We start from the raw sequence: 15,430 nt of genomic DNA on the forward strand, positions 1-15,430 counted from the left end.
ACCTTCGAGATCCTGGTGTTCCTTTATCCAATCTCACTACACCCACGAAACAAAAAACATTACTTACTAATACACATGCAAGAAATAAAATGTCATGTGCTCCAAGAGGAAATTTCTAAAACTAAAAGTGAGATGTACATGCATGCATGTTCTTATATGTCTTCACACACCTTGCAATAACATATTTTGGCTAAAAGATAAATGGACACTCTTATCAATGTAAGTTATCCACAGGTCTATACAAAAATGAATTTTATAACGTCAAACTTTCAACTTACACCCTGTACCTCTGTTCAACTCGTCATCTTCCTCACGTACGTCGGCAACTCGAGCAGTGTGTTCAACATAGTTGCGGTTAATACTTGGACCTATAAAATAGTGCAACACAACAAAAAATGTTGCCTAAATAAAGTTGAATCAACAACTAATAAAAATATTCAATTGGAAATATAGACATTAGAAAGTTGAGAGCAAACTAAAGAAAATATTGCAAAGGTAAATAAAACATACCTCCGTCCTTCAAATGCAAGAGTGTGCACGTGGGTTTTGTGTGATTTGTCTGACCACAATGGCCACACTTATTCTTTTTGCTCTCATTGTGACCTTGAAATCTGCTAGGATTTTGCAGTCAACTTTGGATTTTACATTTGGGGGATCATTAACCGATTGCCGATATGTGGTTTTAGGCAGAGTAAAAGGCATCTCAAAAGGAACACGTGGGCTTCCTTCATAAGCTGGTGAAGTCTCATCGATTATTGGATTTTCTGGTAGACTGTTAGGCATCTCAAAAGGAGCATGTAGACTACCTTCAGAAGCAGATGGAGTTCGATTCTTTCTAGAAAAAGAATCTAAACAAACTTTGAAAGCTTACGTGCTTTTGGCTGTTTGGGAGGCCCACGAACAAGTCTAATTACATTTGGTTGTAAGATCACTGAAATGTATAACAGAGGCCGCTCGGTTAGAAAAGTTAGGATCGCCTAATGGAACAACCAATTTAGCAACCTGTGTCCATCTCCTTAAACCAATACTTGAGAAACCTCCAGCCCTATGTACAAAAACATCTATCACCTTGCATTTACGAACGCCAACATCAACTAGGATCGTAGCAAATTTCAAATCTTCTTCACTTACATTTCTATGTGATCTTAAAAACATTGAGCTCGGATCCGGTATAAGTGGATGTATGTGTTCCCCAATAAAATCCTTAACAACCTACAAATTTAATTCAAAATCATAACGAACTTCAAAGCGGGATTTACATTTAAACCTAGTGATGGGCTTTGATTCTCTAGATTCAATGTCACATTTTTTGGGTGTGACACTCCTTAGATTTCGTTCACCAGCAGCTGAGCATAGAAATCTCTACTTCACATGAACACCATTTGTACGTATTCTATAAGTATCTTTACGAACACTGAAACCAACTAATTTTGCATATTAATTGTAAATTGCAAAAGCCTCCTCAGTGGTCTTGAACTGCATAGATTAGAATGTTGCTTTGTCTTCTTCGAAAACTCTACTAGCCTCACACCCGTCATTGTCTCTATCACTGTTCTCATGAATTTCAACATTTTCACCCTTCCCCATAGATGTCACATCCATAAAATCACTATCCTCATACGTAAAACTATCAACACATGCATTGCAAAGCCAATCTTCTTCGTCGTCAGAGATGTGATTCACCATCAGATCGCTACATGAAACAAGTGCACTTTTAAGGCATATTCACTCGATTTCATACTCTACTAAGTAATCACAGTGGTAATAGAAAATAAAAATAAATGCTTGAACAGTAGAATGGTCAGAACCAAACAACTATGGTACTCAAACCATATACCACTTTGGAAAAATTTAATGTCAAGTTCATTTGACATTGGATAAATTCAATGTCAACTTTATTTCACATTCGAGAAAAGCTCAGCATGATACACCTATCTAACTACTGCACATCACTTTTTAAATCAACAAAATAGCAAATGTGTGTGATTTACAGTTCAAATTGTCCAAATCACACACCATTCAATTGAGAAATTTTACCTAGATATGAAAAAGAGGGGCCAAAAGAGAAATCAACTAACCTCATACTTAGAATTGTGGAAGATCAAAGTACACTACGAGAGTAAAGAAATGGAGGTAAGAGTTCTCCAGTTGAACGTATTTTAGTGAGAGGAAAAGTTTAGTTGCGCGCCATAACCCATAATGCGGTTATGTTGTTGTTGTTGACTTGTTTTGTGAGATGACTCCATTACTTGTTAACTTGTTTTGTTACTTTGTTCATATTGATGACCTTCAATTAAGCCCATAACTTTTCTTCTTAGATCATAATTGAAAAATTGAATTATGGTACTCGCTATGGGGACCTTCATTTTCTGTTGGGTGGACAATTTTTTTTTTACTAGTTTGCCATTGACCTATGAACAATAGGTCTCATCACAACAGTCGGAATGTACACTAAACGGAATGCAATCCATCTGGTTCCAAAACTGATGCGCAGATGGCGTAGAGCTCGACACTTAATTGCAGATAGTTGGGATACTGCATTACAAGCAAGACAAACGTAATTTACAACATTGAACATTCCCAGTCTAGTATTGGCAGACGAGCACACTAATGATGGGTCCGAAATACCAATAGTACATGTTATCGACCAAGTCCATTGAATTAATGTTCATGTGGTTAGAATTTTCATTTGGTCAATCTATCTGGTTCCAAAACCGATGCGCAGATGGCATAGAGCTCGACACTTAATTGCATATAGTTGGGATACTGCATTACAAGCAAGACAAGCGCAATTTACAGCATTGAACATTCCAAGTCTAGTATTGGCAGATGAGCACACTAATGATGGGTTTGAAATACCAATAGTACATGTTATCGACTAGGTCCAAATTGTTCTCAAATTTGATGTGACTAGGTCGTTTGGAACTGACCAAATTCAATGTGGTTATGCTAATTTGGTTTTTAATTCAATTTTCTTGAATTTGATGTCTGTATTGGTAAAATTTGTTTGGTTTGGATGTATGTATGTTTGGAATTTGGACAGGAAGAAACTAAAAAAATTCCAATTTGTTTTGGACCCAACGACATGGTGGACTCGTTTGATGTAGAGTTGGATGGTCTAGTGAACTCGTTGAGAGCGAGCGATCTGATGAGGTCGTTCAGACCAAATACTGTGGACGGCATGGTTGGGTCATGGGATGGTTCCATGGACGGTCTGAATAGATCGTTGAGAGCATACTCGAGCGATTTTGGTGAGAGTAGCGGAAAGAGTATTCTGCATATTGGTTTTTATGTTTTCTACCCTTTTATGTGGAAATTTCAGTTTTACCCTTTACTGTTCCTTTTACTCAAACTTGCTGACCCGATCACGAAAATTTAAAACGAGTAGCCATAAATCCAGCTTACCCATACATCTTGCACACCCTAAATTTAGCACACACACACACACACACACACACACACACACACACACACACACACACACACACACACATATATATATATATATATATGGTTTGGCTACCTTAACAGTTCTAATTGATAGCATGCCTATCCTAACAGCTCATCTTGATTGTCCAAATCTAACCAAATCGACGGACATATCTCTTTTTTAAACAACAAAGGATATGGCTGGGGGCAGATAAGTAATTTCCATAATTAAACCCAAAAAAAAAAGAAAGAAATCACCCGACCCTCTCTTTCTCACTACTCTCTTTCTCCTAACCAAACATCTTCTCCCTAAATCCTTCTCTCATGAACTGAAATAACCTCTCTCTCTCCCTCTGACGAAAATGAGTGGACTGTGAACACAAAAAAAAGTTCTAATCTTGCTGCTGAAATTTTGGAATAGTGAAGTTGCAAATTTGGGTAGGTTTAAGTCTATGTTTTTTGTTAAATAAGTTTGTTTAAGTAGAGGTTTTGGATATATAAATTGGGGCAAATGCACAACAATGTCGTTGGTATGAAATGCATAACAATTAACGTTTGTAGTTCCAAAATATAATCTCCAAGCATTGGATTTACATAGTCTGGTTTGCAATCATGTAGGCTAATAATTCCACTTTCAAGCATTCTTCAATAATTTTGCAACATTGCATATGCTTGTACCTTGCCACCAACGTTGTATTATTCGTGTTTTTCATTTTAAGGATCGGATATGACCAATAACCACAATAGCATACATGCTATCTCTTAAATGGACATGTATGTTAATGAACATGTTATACAGTGTCTTGAGCATCTTATATAGTGTCTTGCAAAGCTTATATAGTGTTGCCCGCTAAACAAGTTAATAAACGTAAATTAAAACATTGTTCAAGACACTATATAAGTTGCCACGAACATGTCCATTTAAGAGAAAGCATATTCCAAATTTATATGATTTTCATTTTTAGTACTTTTCTTTGTATGCTTAGTTGTTCATATTTGGGTTATATGTTATATAGAAATGGAGACAACTATAACTGGTAGGGCATCCAGTAGTGAAGAACATCTAGTTGGGTCTTCTTCCAATAAATCCCCAGATAAAGGCATGAAGAAATTAGTTGTTCCGTATATAGGTATGATTTTTAAAAGTGTTGATGAAGCAAAAAATTACTACAAAGAGTATGGTCAACAAGAAGGATTTGAGACTTGTGTTCGGACTACGGATAAGAAACAAATTGGTGTGGATTTGGCTTATAGTTGTTTATTGGTTTGCTCACGCGAGGGGGTTCATAACAAGAAAGAAGAAATTCCAGGTGTAGTTTCGAGAAATACTTCGACTGGTGTGGTTGCCAAGCTAGAATGCTTGTTACAAAAAGAAAACCTCAAGAGATATATGAAGTGAGTTTGGCTTTAAACGACCATAGCCACGGTTTGGTCACTCCATCAAAGAGGCAGTATATGAAAGCTAACAAAAATATGCCTGAAGCGACGAAGAGTTTGACCAAGGTTTTTAGTGACAACGGTTTACCTGTGGGGAAAGTGGCAGAAATTTTCCATGGGGATGAATTTGGGTTTTCAAGGAAGCATTGTTGGAACCACCATTACGGTTTGACGAGAAAGATGCCTAAAGAAGGTGATGCAACTGCTGTACTCAACTATTTTGAGCAGAAGAGTGCTGAAAATCCTCAATTTTATTATGCCATTGATTTAGATACAAATGGTACTATAGTAAATTTCTTTTGGGTTGATGGAAGGTCCCTAGTTCAATATGAGTATTTTGGGGATGTTGTATCTTTTGGTACAACATATCGAACTAATGTGTACAGTATGCCTTTTGCCCCTTTTACTGGAGTCAACCACCATATGCAGTCCATTTAGTTTGGTTGTGCATTGTTGCTTGATGAGACAGAAGAGACATTTGTGTGGTTGTTTAAGGCATGGCTTGCAGCCATGGGTGGTCGTCCCCCAATTGCAATAATCACTGACCAAGATAGAATGATGATTGCAGCAGTTGCAAAAGTGTTCCCTTCTACTGGACATCGTCATTGTCTTTGGCTCATAATGCAGAAATTTTAAGAGAAGTTGTCCTTTATTAAAATTGACACATTGTTAGCTAGCTGAGCTGAAATCAACTATTTCTTTCTCTTTTAGGATTGTTGATTTTGAAAGAAGATGGTGTGCAATAATATCAAAGTATAACTTGTTTGAAAACAATTGGTTGACAGAGATATATAAGATCCGAGAGAAATGGGTTCCATCTTATCTCAGTGACACATTTTTTGTTGGCATGAATACAACTGGGAGAAGTGAATCAATGAATGCTCATTATGACCAATTTGTTAATTCAACAACTACACTGATATAGTTTGTCCATGGTAATGAGAGATGTTTGAAATGGATCACCAGGAATGAAAGGGATCTTGATTACCACTCCGAGCATAGTTCTCGCATTGTAGCTAAAGATGCTTTCCTCCTCTAGCATGCTGCCAAGGTTTATATGATAAATGTTTTCAATAGATTTAAGGAGCAATTAGAAAAGGCTAAGTTGGTGTACAAAATTGATGGCGAACAGATTGACAACAGTGGAACTGGAACTTATATGGTGAAATTCAGAGATCCGCACTATAAGGCTGTTTGGAAAGTGAGTTTCAATAGAATAACCTTAGAGGGTGAGTGTGAATATAAGTATTTTCATTTTATGGGATTACTTTGTGGTCACATTTTAAAGCCTTTTCAGCATTATGACATCAATGAGATTCCAAACCATTTTATTTTGAAACGGTGGATACAAAAGGCAAGCATGTATAGAACGGTGTTTGACAGTGGACTAGTGACTGGCCATGAAAACCAAGAGCCTTTGAGAGTTGCTCATTGTGTCAAAGTTGCTTCTCAAGTGGCTTATGATGCATTGACTAGTGATGAGGCTTATACATATTTTATTGAGAAGATGAGTGAAATGGCTATTGGAGTTTCAAAGTCCAAGGAAACTATTAGCCAAGGAGATGTCGTAGATAATGAAGAGCCTCAAGTTGATACCTCATAGGTTTTGTTTTTTGTTCAATTGTTTGTTTTTTCTTTTCATTTGTTTTTTGTTTTGAATTTCTTTGAATCTTTGAATGATTGAAATGCTATTTAATTTAGCATTCAAATCTTAATTTCAGCTATTGATTTTGAATCTAAACATTTCTCAAACAAAAGGAAGGAAGAAGATCGTGGAAAGACCAAAAGGCCCTAGGGAGAATATCCCTAGAGAATCCTGGAAGACTGTGTAGATGTTGTGGAAAGATTGTTAAGCACGACTCGAGAAACTGCTCGGAAAAAAAGTAAGAGCGTACGACTATGATGGGTATTGACTGTCATGGGTGTTACTATGTGTCTATAGTCAGGGTGTGCTACTGCCAATGTGATGTACTGCCATAGGTTTTTCGGATGTGGAGAATAATGTATTTTATCATGGCCGTCAAATTTTTGTAACTTAAAAGACTAATGTTTACTGTCATATTTATCTATGCTATGGTGGTAAATTGGATACTGTTGTCCATTAGGTGCATGAGTTGTAGACGCCATCAGATTTTTGCAAATAACTATTTGTGATCATTATTTTATGTTATGAAGTTACTTGTTTGTTTCAAGATTTGGGTGTTTACTCACATATTTTTATGTTATCGCCTTGGTATTACATTCCCTGTACTTTGTTGCTACATTCCTTGTCTTTGTTTCAATGATGCTCTCTCAATTATTCTTTCTTATGACATTAATCCATAAGAATTGGTTGACAAGGAACAAAAAGTGACACTATCCAGCTTAAAAGTTCCTGCACTGTCGATATATAGAAAATTTGGCTTTCTCTTAATTCAACAGACTGTCCGTTTACGAACATGTTATATAGTGTCTTGAGAAGCCTATATAGTGTCTTGCACAACTTATATAGTGTCATATATAAACTGCCCACTAACAAGTTAATAAGCGTAAATTAAAAAAGTTGTTCAGGACACTATATAAGCTATTCAGGACACTATATAAGCTGCCTCCATGAACATGTCTATAACGGACATGTCCGTTTAAGAGAAAGCCTAAGAAAATCATATAGAAAATAGCATGGTGATCAGCTCATAAATGTGCATTTTATTACCCGTATATTGCTGCATTATAGTCCCTCATACGCTTAACGAAAAGACAACTCATAGCTTTTACTGCCTTTTTCAGGTTAAGGAGTATTTCAGACCACTTATCATAAAAGTTGCGTCTTAGCACCAAAAGGAGCCTTAATCACGCTTATTATGAAGACCAATAGCTACTGTGGAAAAGTGTTGAAAAAATCAAAGTCAACCGGTCAAAGTCAACATTCAAAGGACTCAAATCAGAAGACCAAAGATGGAGGTCCTTATTTCAAATTATGAAGATTTATTCCTAACCCTATCTTGGTCAAGAAGGCACCAAAAAGCAAGAGCAAAAGTGAAAGGGGTGAGGTGTCTAGTTTAGAATGGATGAGGGAAAAAAAATCTGTAAATGGCAAAAGTAGGGGCATATAATCAAAAAGCAAAGAAGAGAGAACTCATCTATTGTCTTAGGATCCAAACCATTTGGTTTGTTTATTTTCTTGTCTTGTTTTTCAATTCATGTTTTTTAATTTCTTGTTGTTTTATTTTATTTCAATCAACTTGTTATTTCATTTCCTTTATTTCAATCAACTTGTTACTTGTTCTTTGTTTCAATCTTTCCTCTTGTTTGCTTGTTTCATTTCAATGTTTTAATCAATCTTTATTTCATGTTTACAAGTCATTTTAATCAACAATCAATGCTTTTAAGTTCATTAGCTTAAAACCATTTTAATATTCAAGAGTCTACCTTTCTTCTTCTATCTCTCTCTCACTCAAACTCTAAACAATTTAGGATAAACCTCAACTTTTAATCTAAACTCTTTTGAAGTATACTCACTACAATATTAAAGCTTCAAATGGCGCCGCTGTTGGGGATTAAAGCTTCAAATGGCGCCGTCGTCATGGATTGAAGGAGTGAGAATGATTGGTTGAGAATCTAAGAAGGGAGCATCATTCTCATATCTCCATTTCTAATTTATTTTATTTTATTTTATTTTTATTTTTCATCATTTCATTTTTATTGTTTCTCTATACTGATCTACTTTCTTGAAAATCAGGTTACGGAACAAAGAAATTGGAGAGAAGCTGAAGACACAAAAGAAAAACCGACGAAGTTTGCCCACACCGGACGGGCGACCGCCTGGCCACCTCAACAGAAGTGCATGCTATTTTTTTGTGGTCCAGTTCACTTGTGACACACAGTTGTACTCCGAGCCCGAATTTTGTAATAGAGTAGAAGAAAACAGTGGAACTTGTTTGTAATAGTTAGTGATAAAAAAAAAAAAAAAAAAAAAGAAAAGAAGAAGAAAACTTGGTTTTTGAGTGATTTCTTATGATGAACTTGAGTTAAACTTGGTTTAAGTTTAATACTTACCAAGAGATTAGAGTTTTGATTGCCTTGGTAAGTTCAAGTGTGTGAGGCAATTTGTGGATCATAGCTCACACACTTTGAATCAACTTGGTAATCAACACTCTAAGTCCAATTGACTCTAGTTAATCTAGGAGATTAATCTAAAACTAGCTAATTAGATTAGTATAATCTTAGTTTAGTTTTAAGTTTGAGCCATTGAAGGAAAAGTTGTATAAATTGTCAAAAACCCAACTTGTGGGCTTTTTAAGTGCGCTTTTATTTGTAACTTAAAACAGGGTAAAGCTCGAAAGGTTGGGCCTGATTCTCAGATCAAGTGCCAACCGACGTCGTCTTTTCCTCAAGCAGCTTGTAAGCACAGCTTGAGAGGTAAATTCTAAACCTCCTCAAATCCCAAGTAAGAGGATACTTGTGTGTTCAAGCATGCTTACGTGATTGTTTGAAATTTACTTTCCGCAATGCAATTTACATTCGCGCATAAGGCTGAACCCGAGCCATAACAACCATTGGGAAGTCATTACCCAATGTAGGTAAATTGGACGTTACTTGATTCTTGAAAGCCCTAGACCAAAAAAATTAATTAAAATCAATCAACTAGAGCCCAAGTAGTCACGCTCCTCTAGAAAAAGACAAAAATATAGCAACGAGGATTTAGAGTAATCAGTTACCAGATTTCGGTGGACCAACTACCTTCCTCACTCCCCTCCCCCAGATTCATCATTAGTGAGATTCTTGGTAGCACACCATTTAATGAAGTGACTGCCTACTCTTTTGAGACGTGTGGTAGAGCCATCCTAGTATTGCGCCCAACAATTCCTCTGAACAGGGCATAGTAAAATATAGTCCTAAAGCAAAGTTTTCAAAACTCCATACTTGCAAAAAACGAATTTCGATTGCTTGAGCATATATTGCACCGTTTGCACATGTTAAGATAGTTTTGGGGTCTTGCTAAAAGTGTATGATACTGCGTTCAGGCACTTCTAGTATTAGTAAGAATAAAACTTACTCACGTAGGAGAGTTCGTTGCCCTAGACAATCTCCTGTTTCTAGTCCTCCATCTCTTAAGATGGCTGACGAAGTAGTGCAAGCTGAAGAGCCTCTCTCCAACTTATACACACCGTTGTAAGATGGACCTCCATCTTGTATACGACTCACACCGCTTACGAGCAATTTTAGGATTCCACTGAACGTGTTCAATCTTCTACCCATCTTCCACGGGTTAGAACACGAGTTACCGTACGAGCATCTATGCCAGATACATGAAGTATGTAATACTTTTCATCATCCGGGCGTCACCGATGATTAGGTTAAGCTACGAGTGTTTCCTTGCTTTCACTCTAGTTGGTAAGAGATACGCTTGGCTTCTCTCACAGAAGGCCGACTCTTTCGATACATGGGAAAATGTTGTGTTCTCCTCCATGAAAAAGTACTTTCCGCCGAAGAAAACAGAAGATGAGACATTTTCCGAAGCATGGGATAGATTCTCTGACCTACTCCATTCATGTCCTCACCATAAACTAGAAAAATCCACTCTTGTCCAATGTTTCTTCAAAGGCCTTCTCCCAGAACACAAAGTAACCCTTGACATCATGAGTAATGGTAATTTTTTGGATAGGGGTGTTATCGAAGCTTTAACCTTTCTTGAAACCCAAGCTAAAAAGAGTACCCATTGGGGCGACATAAACAATTCCAGAACAACCCAACCCAGTACATCTAAGGCTAGTGGTATTTTTGAGGTGAAATCAGATCCAGAAATCAAAACCCTAATAGAAACCCTCACAAGAAAGATAGATGACCTTACAACCAAACAAAAAGACCAAACCCCTTATTTTGTCATGAACGTAAATACCTTACCATGCAATTTCTATCTAAGCTTAAATCATATAGATGCCACCTGTCCCTTGATCACAAATCTATCATCACTTCAGCCAGAAGAAGTATGTGCTTTCAATGTACCCAATGCACCATGGAGACAACATCCAAACTTCGCATGGAACAACATTCCACAAAACCAAACACCACCAGGTTTCAACAAACCAACAAATACCTTCAGACAAGAACAAGGACAAGGTACCTATAACAATCAGAACAGAGCATTGGTTCCATCCCAGTTTAACCAGAACTATCAAAACCCACCTATCAACAACCAAAGAGAGCTAGTCCCCATTACACCATCAACAAGTGTCCAAACAGATAAGCCCACCGAAATAATGCTATCTGTCATGCAATAACAAACCTAAATCCTAACATCCATGCAACAATCTCTGAACTTGTTAGCCCAAGATAAAACCCAGGAATGTGTGTTCCTAGGTCAAGCTATTCCTAATCCTAAACCAACAAACACAGCCTTTGAAGCAACAAGTGACGTGAATGAAGTTGGAGTGCTAAAATCTTTTTCTTAATCATCCCATCTACGAGGATTGAATCCTCTTTTCCGATGTATTCCTTTCCCATTTGAAGCTTTAGTATTAGTGGAAGTATACTTCAAAAGAGTTTAGAAGTTGAGGTTAATCCTAATTTGTTTAGAGTTTGAGTGAGGGAGATAGAAAAAGAAATATATACTCTTGAATATTAGAATGGTTCTAAGCTAATGAACTTGAAACCTTTGATTGTTGATTAAAATGACTTGAAAACATGAAATGAAGATTGATTAAAATATTGAAATGAAACAAGCAAACAAGATGAAGATTGAAACAAAGAACAAATAACAAGTTTGATTGAAATAAAGGAAATGAAATAAAAAGAAATTAATAAAATGATTTGAAAAACAAGATAATAAAATAAACAAACCAAATAGTTTGGATCTTAAGACAATGGATGAGTTCTCTCTCCTTTGCTTTTTTATTATATACCCCTAATTTTGCCATTTACAGATTTGCCCTCATCCATTCTAAACTAGACACCTCACCACTTTCACTTTTGCTTTTGCTTTATGGGTGCCTTCTTGACCAAGATAGGTTTAGAGATAAGTCTTCATAATTTGAAATAAGGGCCTCCATCTTTGGTCTTCTGATTTGAGTCATTTGACTGTTGACTGTTGACTTTGACCGTTGACTTTGACTTTTTCAACACTTTTCTACAGCAGCTACTGGTCTTCATAATAAGCATGATTAAGGCTCCTTTGGGTGCTAAGATGTAGTTTTATGATAAGTGGTTTGAAATACTCCTAAACCTGAAAAAGGCAATAAAAGCTATGAGTTGTGTTTTCATTAAGCGTAAGAGGGACTGTAATGCGGCAATATACGGGTAATAAAACACACATTTGGGAGCTGATCACCACCCCCAAATAGCATCTTGTTTGTCCTCAAGTAAGGATGAGAGAAAAAAACTAAGATCACAAATGAGTGATTTATTATCAGTTATACGAATCTTGTTTCGCAGAGTGCGATTGCATTAACCATATGCAACAAAGCCTTAAACCACTAGGAATTCCCTAGTGGACGAGCTTTAAGCCTCATGAGAGTTTTCCAGTGAAGGTACTCACAAACTTCTTCTATTTAGCACAAATGGTTTTGTTTCCTTATTTATTCTCAGAAGTTCATACATCTCATTAGCGGTGAATAAGGACAAGCTCCTTTGAACTTAGAATAACACATGCATAGTAATTTAAGCATCTAAAGATAATTGTACAAAACATGAGCAATGAAATGCAAAAGCAGAGTTGTTTCCGAGGCTTTTGGAGAGCTTCCTTAAGTTGGGTTCTCACAGGGGTGTGTTGCAATCACAACTCTCGGATAGATTCACTCAAAGTTCGTTCTCTTAAGTGCAGTGGGCACTTATATTCTTTGCATACTCAAATGACTTCCAAAAGAACCGAGGTTGATTGATCACGCTTGCCACTTACTATCACACCATCCTATTCCTAATCGAGCTAGAAGTCTTTTATTAGGAGTTATGGGGCTAGGGTGATGGTTTAGAAGGAAAAAGGAAGGGAAAAACAAAATCTGATAAGATGAGAAACTTGGTCTTCAAGATACTTGTAACCAGAGAAGAACCTCATTTTGTTCTTTTGCTTCCTAATTGTGATACATTATTTTAGCCCTTTGGCTTTGTGACTCCATTTGATTTTGAATTTTGGGAGTTCTAACTTTGCTTTTGATTCCTTTTTGCTTCTGATATCGTCTCCTTTTGATTTTGAACTTTTGGGAGATACGATTTTTAACTCCTTTGGATTTTTGGAGTTTTGGTTTTGGATGGGTCTTTCTTTTATTTTCTTCTCCTTCTTTTCCCTTCTTTCTAAAGCGATAACTGTTCTATTTTTGTACAAGGTCTTCTCTTCTCTTTTTCTGATAGCCATCCAGTTCTTAACTTATCAGCTGGGTAAGATTTTTATTGTGTGTTGTGATGGGTTAAGAATTATTGGTGAAGAATAAAAAGGCTTTTAGAAAGGGTGAAGACTCAAGAGGGGTAACTAGAGGAAAACTATTTTTTTTTTTGGGGTTTTAATGTTTATTTGGGCTATATCGATCCAAAAAAGGCCTAAATTCCCTCATAGGATATGGCTTGGTGATCAAGCAAGCGGACGTGTGGTCTTTCTATCCGGACATCCTTTGTGTCATCTCTCAATATTCATTCAGATGAGGCTTTTGGCTAGATTCTCACAGGATATGGAACTTAATTGTTCTAACCTTGGCTTCAGAAACTCATTGCTATATACAAACAAATGCTGATGCATGCCATTCATGAAAAGATGCAGAAACTATTGTACGTATATTAGTCTAAGTACGAAGAACAAGTCCTTACTTTAATGCTATAATAAGACTTCTAAACTTTTTATTCATCATAGAAAAAGGAAACAAGACTTTTTAATACTAAATGGAAAAATATTTTTGGTTTTTTCTAATTTTTTTTAGAAATGAAGAACTATACTATATACTATATAGAAAATTCCAAGTTTTTGCAAAATGTTACTATACCAACTCTATGATAGAACTATGATTGTCCTCAAAGTATGAAGATATAAGGAAAGAAATTACCATAGAAACAGGAGCAAAAATGGCGATAGACCTGTATTATGTTCTTCATGATGAAAATATGCCACCCCCAAATAAGTTTGGGGCATGAGTTGTTTGATATAGAATGAGAAATACATGGTTTATTATACTAGGGATATTAATTCTATTATAAAATCTTTTTGGGTTTTTGTATTTTTGAAAACATGAAATGGATGAAAGAAAATGGAAAATTTTGGCATGATGTATCTGTTTAACCTTCTACTCATAAACCAAATTCCACAAGAAAAACAAAATAAAACACGCAGATAATATTAAACATAAAGTTAAACTTATACTACGTCATACACGTGAAAAAGAAACATAAAAATAAATAGATCCAACTATATGGACACTAGGAATCCTAGTTAGAATCCGTGCGCGTGACTCGTCTTGATGTCTAGAAGATCCTTCTCCTTGCTGACGTCGAGGCCTGGAATGTCTATCACTATGCGGGAGTGCATCTTTGATGCTCTACAATGTTCTAGTGACACTATGCTGAAAACGTCGCTGCTCCTGCTGGAAGGTCCGCTGCTCCTCTCTAAGGGTATGCTGTTCTGCTTTGATATTCCGTTATTCCGCTATGATGTTACCTTGAGTTTCCCTGAGTTGGTGGAGATATGACTGCAGAATTCTCTGGCCTCCATAGAGGAAGTGAATTCCGTCCATGGGTTGAGTGAACTGTCAAGTGGCATCTTAAGCGAAGTAATCCACCTTCTCAGTTGGGCATGCTTGCTCAGTGGCTCTGGCTTCAGGTGGAAGCCATGACTTTTGGACGCAGTGGGAATAGATAGGACCTGTGGTAGCGCCCTTGACCTCCACTAGGGCGTCTGTGGCTTGGATGCTGCATGATCTTGGTGACCAGCACTGGTAGAGGGGCAGACGTCTTCTTTGGTTTGCAGAGCTGCTCGAAGATAAAGGAGACGATGCAAAAACTATTCTTCTGCTCTTGAAGAATCCATAAATATGAAGCATCGCCTTACCTATATCCAAAGGCTTGGCTGAGCCTAGCAGGTTGTATGCTGTCCATTGAGATACTACTAGTTGGTTCCTTCGTAGCGAAATCTGATAAGCACAGTGAGACTTGTGGTTTTTAACCCCCTCGAGAAGCTTCTCTACCATCATCACGTCGATGGTCTTACCATCTAGGGACTGTTCTGTCTGAACATAGGCTTTCAGAGGAATCCCCAGAACACCACTCACCACCTCCTTTGTGAGCTCCAGCGAGCGGCCATCCTAAACAACCATAATGCGGTCATGCTCCCCCTCTAATCATGCAATTATAAAATGAAAGAGTAAGAGAGGGAGAATAAGCAGCCTCTTCCAATAAAACTAAGGGTTCCCATCCTCTTCTTCTGATCTCAGCCCTGAAGTGCACTTCAAACAGATCGGAATAGAAGAGGTCTTGAAAATTTTGCTCTGGCACGATTTTAAGAATTCGAGCCATTTAAAGTAGGGATTTGAAAAATTGGGGTTTTGAGTTCGAATGGGGGTTGAAAATGGGGAAGGTTGTAAAATTTTGGAGTGGTGGTGTGTTGGGGTGA

The sequence above is a fragment of the Coptis chinensis genome, chromosome 5 (assembly GCF_015680905.1).
Source record: "Coptis chinensis isolate HL-2020 chromosome 5, ASM1568090v1, whole genome shotgun sequence".
Taxonomy (NCBI): domain Eukaryota; kingdom Viridiplantae; phylum Streptophyta; class Magnoliopsida; order Ranunculales; family Ranunculaceae; genus Coptis; species Coptis chinensis.